Here is a 7,720-nt window from a genome sequence, read left to right on the forward strand (position 1 = left end):
TCTGTGTTCAATCTATTGAGTTTTTGAAGAGTGTTTTTTTATGGTTCTTTCAAAATCTGGCCACACAGGAGTTTTCTACATATGCTTGATTTTATAGGAATGAACTATTGGATCGTCCGATCCCATTAAGTAGCTATGTTTTTATAAGGTTTGAAAATCGATGGTGTACAATTTTCAAAAGTATTCAAGCTGAAAAAGTACACTTTTCATAAAAAAACATTATACGAGTGCAATTTTCTAGCAAATCAATCATGCCGAATACATCTGTAGGGTCAGATTTCAAAAAAACAGTTGTGTGTGTTTCTTGCTTAGGCAAGCCCGGCTCAAGCGAGGACTCACCTCAGGCTATGAGCCTGAGGTGAGTCCGGCTCAGGCGAAGCCTCACCTCAGGCCATGAGCTTGAGGCAAGGCAAGCTCAGGCGAGGTTCGCCGCCGATAGCCCGGGCTCAACCTCATTGGTCATCGCCGGGGCGTACAGCGTGAAGAAGAAGAAGAAGAAGAAGAAGTAGCGACGACAGAGTTCCCTCTCTAAATCCATCGCTAAAATGGTGTTCTTGTAATAAAAAGTAGCGACAAAAAATGCAGTCGCTAATCCGTCGCTAAGTAGCGACAGATTAGCGATAAAAGTTGTTTCCTCGCTAATCCGTCGCGAATTAGCGACAGATTCTATCTCTAGCTAATCTGTCGCTAATTAGCGACGGATTTTTTCCGTCGCTAATTTCCGTCGCTAATTAACAATTTTCTTGTAGTGAATCATATCCTTTCCCAAGTCCTCACAGAGAATTTGTTGTTGTTATTGGTAATCTCTTCTTGCAAAATGATCCCATATCAAATCTCTCTCTCTCTCTCTCTCTCTCTCTCTCTCTCTCTCTCTCTCTCTCTCACTCACACACACACACACTATATAGATAACCATTTGTAGGTACAAATGGTTTTCTTCTTATTTATGTTTTTTTTATTTTTGGTTTTGTTATAAAATTAACCTTATAAATGTGTTTTTCAGTCGGAAAGTTTTAATGAGGCTTCAAATATCAATATCCTACAATGTGTAATACTTTGGAGTCGAAATCATGTTTTTTTTATCAAAAGCCGAACAATGACCGGCTCCGTGTGGTTGCTAGGAGCTGTCAGTGCACGTCTCCTTATGGAAGGACGTTGCATGTTCAAAACCCAATGGTACGTTGAATAATAACTAACTGGTGGGGGGTATGCCTAACCCCAGCTTGTCTTTCAAAAAAAAAAAAACAATAGGAATTCAGAGGTAACTAAGAACAAAGGAGGGAAAGTGGCCACCCAAAAATGAATTTTTTTTCTTTTCAAATTACTTATTTTCCTCAAAAAAAAAACAACCTTTGAAAAATAGACTTACAACAAAACTTTAAAAAACAGGTGGTTTCTATTAGGAATCTACCTGTAACCAGAGTTGCCAATACTGCCTTAGAGATGACGTAATCAGCAAAAAGAGGGAAGAACAGTCATCCCAACAACAAAAAGCAGATCGCAGAGATTGTAAGATTACAGTTAAGTGGTTTTGGAATCTAAGATTACAATTAGTCGTGCAGTACATAAAAAATTTCGCATGTACGTAGGACGATCGGACATCATCCATCGTCGCAAGCTTCTAGCCTGTGCGGCACTTAACTTTTTGGCACATAGTGAGTAATTGGTTTTTTATTCCTCTTGCAGCTGAATGGTGGAAGGGTGACGTGATGGCGATCCTGGAGTAAGGGTTGCGACGTGGAACAGTCTTCAATCTCTCAAATGCATACACCATGAACGGTCAACCTGGAGATCTCTACTCATGCTCCAAAAACAGTGAGAATGCAACTTAACAGCTCTGAAGTTCATATCTGCTTCATGGGAAAACAGCTCCTTTTTTCCTATGAAAAGGGCTCTTTTCTCACAGATGAAAGAAACGTGTGCAAACATGTCAAAACCATCACTGCATGGGAGAAATTTATTTTTTTCATGGACCACCTTTTTGGTGAGAAAATGCTTTCAAAAGCCCTCTTGTGAAAACGTTCCTCATGGTTTTTCTCATCCGGTTTGGTCCCACGTCCTTATTCTTTTTCTTACTTTGCCTTTGGAGATATAGTTTTTTTTCCTTTCTTATTTAATTAAGTAGTCATATTCTTTATGAGGTCTTCCATTCTGCAACGTTTTTCCTTCTCATTTATAAATCAAAAAACAAAAGAAACTTGAGATGAGAGGATTCTTGATGTGATTTTATTTTCATATGAAAGGTTTTCACATGAGAAAACGTATTTTATGAGACAAACGTATCCAAATGGCATCCAGACATTGGAGAAGTGAGACCAACATAAGAGATGTTGCACATAGTTTTGTTTTATGAGATTTCATAGAGAAGAGAATGGGAACTTTGCCTTTTTTTTTTGTTTGCTTTTTGCTGAAAAAATGACATTAAAAAACAAGTTTGCAAGAAAGAAAACAGCAAAAGATATAATTCAGTTTTAATTCTCCGTTTTATTTTTTGAAAAAGACGGAGTTCCAGTTTTTTCTTTTCATTGACAAAGTTTTATTAAAAAAGACGTGTTGGAAAGGGAGTCATGATAACTGTGGTTTTACCTGATCTGCTATTTTTATCAATTAAGGCACGAGAGGGGAGATGGAGTTTGGATGTGACAGACATGTTTAAAGCAATTGGGATCAGGTGGAATCCCATTCAACAATTGCATTGTGCAGCTGCACCTGACCACCATCCATCTGGTGTTGGGCCCCACTATGGCAGGCTGTACAACAGAAGATGGAGGGTGATCAGGTGCATCAGCACGTTGCATTTGTTCAGTGCGATTGCACCTGATACTGCCTTTGTTTAAAGCCAAGTCTGCTCCCTAGCAGATTATTCATAATCAAAAGTACATATAAGAAATCCAACTCTCCTTTTTTCTTTCATTGCGACTCTAATACCTTGTTCAAATCGTTCCTAGACACTACTCGGTTTTCAGTTGAGAAAGGCAAAACTTACCTCTTTCGCTTGATCAACTGTGGAATGAGCAACGGACACTTCTTTGGCATAGCAAATCACAATCTTACACTAGTTGGGAGAGATGGCGCCTACTTCAAGCATTTCACTGTGGAACATCTCATGATAAGTCCAAGCCAAGCGATGGACTTGCTTGTGATTGCAGACCAGGAGCCAAGTCTATATTACATGGCCGCTAGTCCCTACTCTGCAGGTAAGGGAGTTAACTTTGACAACACTACGACCACAGCAATACTCGAATACAAAGGGTACGAAGGGTTCAACACTTCTTCAAGCACACCATTCCCATCCCTTCCACTTTATAACGATAACGAGGCGGTGATACAGTTCGTCTCCAGACAACGGAGCCTAGCAGATGCTAAGCATCCCCTTTCAGTTCCAAGGGAAATTGACAGAAGGATTACGTTCGCTTTTTCTGTCAATTACTTGCCCTGCAATACCGCTTATTGCACTGGCAAGAAGCTAGCCGCTAGTGTCAACAATGTGTCCTTTCAAACTCCAACTATGGACATACTTCAAGCATACTACCGAAGTATCGACGGCGTCTACACCACAAACTTCCCCAATTTCACAAAGTATTTCAATTTCACAGAAGACCCTTTTCCAGGGAATTCAACTTATGCCACCACGGGGACGAAGGTGGTGGTGTTGGATTATAACGAAACAGTTGAGCTGGTGTTACAGGGGACTAACATGAACTCAGGGGAGAACCATCCTGTTCATCTCCATGGCTACAGCTTTTACGTTATGAACCGCAACTTCGGTAATTTCGATCCAAACTTATCTCCCGGGAATTTCAATGTGATTGATCCACCATTGGAAAATACTGTTGGAATTCCTACAAATGGATGGGCAGTACTGAGATTCAGAGCAGATAACCCAGGTAAAATTACTATCAACTTTGCTTTTGCTTTTGCTTTTCAATAAGTGTTTTTACGGTTTTTCTCGTCACGGCGAAGTAAATGCAAGGTACCTAGCTATGTGATCATCAATTGGGATGCACATGGTCCTATTTAAATGTTGGTTGTGATCCATATCAAGCAATGAAGCACTGCCCCCATAAGCTCCATTTGTTTGCAAACAATGCAGGGCCATCAGTATTTCGAAAATTCTCATGATATTTTTCCTGGTTTCTCACATGACAAGAAAATCCTGATGCTATCTCGAGATTTTAAAAACCACACCTATTGGGGAATAGAAAGGTGTCGTTGCAGCCACATTATATTCCATTGCGGTGGCTGGTATTGATTACTCTACCACGAAGTATGTAGCTAGGCAACCTTAATTGGTGTTTGTGTCTGCAGGTGTTTGGCTCATGCATTGTCACTTGGACCGCCACTTCTCTTGGGGAATGGTTGCCATCTTCATAGTAAAGAACGGTCCAACTAAAGAAACAAGTATGTTGCCTCCACCACCGTATATGCCTCCATGCTGAGGGCCAGATTGGGCATCTCTTACTATTCCTTGTGGCTCTATATATGCTTGGGAAGGGGCAGTGCAATGAGAGAGACAGAGTTAGTGAAATAAGATATATTGTGGTATCTATCTACTTTTTTTAATTCTGTTGTGCTTTTTAAAGACTGTAATTTGTAAACTTTGTCTTGTTCTCCTTTAATAATATAACCCCATGGTTATTCAACGTATACTTTTTCAATTGAAGAATGCCGCTTTGACATTCATTTGAAATATTTTCACCTTCTTTAGGCAGCCATAGTAATGATTAGCTGAATGGTATCCAATATAACAAAAGGAGCAAAGCATGGTAGCTGATTCTGGCCTTTTGCTTATAACCTCACCTCTCTTATATATTCTTCTTTGGTTTGTACACCCATTTCACACCAATTGCTTTGTAACCTTTGAGAATTCTCAATTCTTGTGTTATTTTTATCAATGACTTTTATTTATTCATCCATCACATTCCTCTATCTTTCATTTTAAATGTCATACTTATAACCTAAAAGTTTATAATCAATAAACAAACAAAACAAATTAACTATGTTTATTATTAATACCTTCATTTTGAAAATAAATTTCATACAAGCTCCTTATGAATGAAGTTTGAAGGTACTCTTGGGGCTTGTAGAGGTGAAGATGGCACAACATTACCTTCTTGCTCTTGCCTTTTGCCTTCTTTTAAGTTTAACTACAATATCATTTTTGTTGTCATTATTTTCTCAATTCTATAAAGCATTTTCATCAAACTCAATATCTCTACTTATTACCAGCTTCTTATTTTATGATTCATTAAGCTTATAAGGTTTTAAGCTTTCATGATAGCCAATAAAATACTTTTGGCTTTTATCATCCAACCTAGATCACTTTTGATTCAGAATGTGGGCATACACGTGTGGATCTCTGAATTTTTGAAAACAAAAACAAGGGTTTTCAAAGAAAAATAGTTTTAGAAAATAGAAATGGGTCTAAAATCATATTTGAATTAAAGATTGGTTATGGGGTTCGTTCTACAAGGTCACGTGCCTTTCCTCCTCTGCTGAGTAGGGATCGACTGAACTAGAAACCAACCCCTAAGTCTACCCTTAGTTAAGCATTTTACCCTTTCTCAAAATCTGAAGACCGAAACCACTTCTAGTAAAAAACCTGACCTACCTATTGGATGGATCTAACATGTTTGTACTATCAAACGGCCTCTCTACCAGACAAACCTTGTTCAAACCTCCCTTCATGTCCTAAACATTGTCACCTAACCTCGGTGATAGCCCTTAAACTCGAACTCCCCAAAACGGCTTTACCGATTAGAAAAACTCGTATGGAATTGATTGTTTTGGCCTCTTTAATCCTCACTAGAGCCTTGCCTATAATCCTAGTGTACCAGATCTGTGCACATGTCCCAAGGTAGCCTAGGAACCCATAGACTAAGTTTCTTAAGTTTTGGCCCTATAGATACCCGAACCTCTCATTAAACTCAATCTGAACTTACCTGATTACCCAATTTGTCGTAAACCTACAAAGCCTCGTCTCTCATAAACTCATGAATCCCTCGACTCTCTACCCATCATACCCACAAGGGTGCATACCTTAAAGCCCATAACCCACATGCCCGGGCCTAGATTCAGCCGGTCTGATCCGCTCGAGTCTGTAAGACTTTGATTGAAGCATCGTTCATTGCACTTCGGTCCTACCTGTGGGGGCCAATTTTAATTCCATCTATGGTGCGTCCAACATGAATCTAAATTTTCTGAAGGGTGCAACAGTTGGAATCAAAGTGAATGTTCCTTTCCTATCATAGTGAACAAGAGAAAGATTTGGTGAGTGCTTCTCGAACATTGAATACATGTGCATATCTTTAGACTCATTGAGCTGTATTGTTAGTCCTGATTTTTGCCAAAATAAAAAAATTTGATTCTCCTAATTGATGAGGAGTTAACCCAAAATTTTTGGTCCAAGCATAGCCTCACATGTTAGCTAAATCTTGACAAATTTTCAGAGTTTTTTGAGTTTTCTACGGAGAGAAAAAAATTTTGCACCCAAACCATCTTGTCCAAGACTGTACCAAACAAAATCAAAGCTTGTTTCGATGTTCGTGTTTAAAAAATCATATTTTATAAAAATTTTGAAGTTCAGCTCTAAAATTTTTACTGTGTTTTTCTACACTTATCCACTTTCTACTATCAAAATTCTGGTTTTTAAATATCTCTTCTTAGAGATAAAAATTTTGGAACAGACCCTGTTCAACTGCCTTGTCCACACCGTAACCTTTACCTCACTGTTAAAGGTCAATGTCTAAAAACCACAATTCCCAAGTCCTTTGGAGTATAAACCCGAATTTTGTTGTGTGAGCTCATGTATATGTTAGTTAGTTGCTTACCAAATTTCATGATTTTTATGGTATGTGTGCCAAGATACAAAATCTTTAAGAAAACGTGATGATTCTAAAATCTGGTGGGCTCTCACTGGTTCTCCTCCCTCACTGCACACATCTCTATCAAGAAAACCCCAATAGTGGAATGTGAGCCTCGTTATCGATGTGTGCAAAGACTCAGCCTCCACTCTATCCAAAGCTACCAAACATATGGATTCAACCTCCACCAAAAAAACACAAAAATAGGAAAAGCAAAAACATGTTAGTGTTTTCCCTTTTTTGTTTAGGGATAGTTGCCAAAAAAATGATCGACCATATCATGGTATAAAAAAACTTAAAAATATAAATTCATGTACTTATTTTTAAACCGGCAAAATTCATTGTTTATTTATACTCGAAACTATCTGAGGAAGGGGGAAAGAATAGAGGAGGCAGAGGCCATCGTCAGAATTCGACGAGTCCAAGGAAGGTCGACTGAACACCCTAAATAAGATAAGGTGAATGAAAACCCCTTTACGTAGGGGACCACTCTTCACCGAGAACCCGTGAACGAAAACCCCTTTCATAGTGTAAACACCCCAAATTTTTCTCATTCATTCTCAGACACCCCCCTCTTGCAGTTGCCAACCCTGGTAGGTCAGTATAGGAGTCCAACCCCAAGTTTGTCTCAGTTTAGGTGTCATTTTACCCCCCTTTCACCAAGAAAATTACTATTTTATCCCTAGGTCATCTTAGATTCTTGTCAGTCAGAGTCGACCAAGCTCATTCCTAGTCTCAGAACAATTAGAATGTCAGTCATTTCTAGCTCACCTGAGCTCACGATGAACAGGTCATGTTCATTTCTGATCATTCCTGCCAAAATGGGTATATTTCCTCATAAATGAGCTCATTTCTAA

At 38.9% G+C, this 7,720-nt stretch overlaps 1 pseudogene; it reads left to right on the forward strand.

Annotated features, from left to right (window-relative positions):
- The first annotated feature begins 2,648 nt into the window (after nucleotides 1-2,648).
- On the forward strand, nucleotides 2,649-4,439 carry LOC149841036 (laccase-14 pseudogene; annotated as a pseudogene).
- The last annotated feature ends 3,281 nt before the right edge of the window (nucleotides 4,440-7,720 follow it).

Source organism: Nuphar pumila, chromosome 4, assembly GCF_984573655.1.
Source record: "Nuphar pumila chromosome 4, dmNupPumi1.hap1.1, whole genome shotgun sequence".
NCBI lineage: Eukaryota > Viridiplantae > Streptophyta > Magnoliopsida > Nymphaeales > Nymphaeaceae > Nuphar > Nuphar pumila.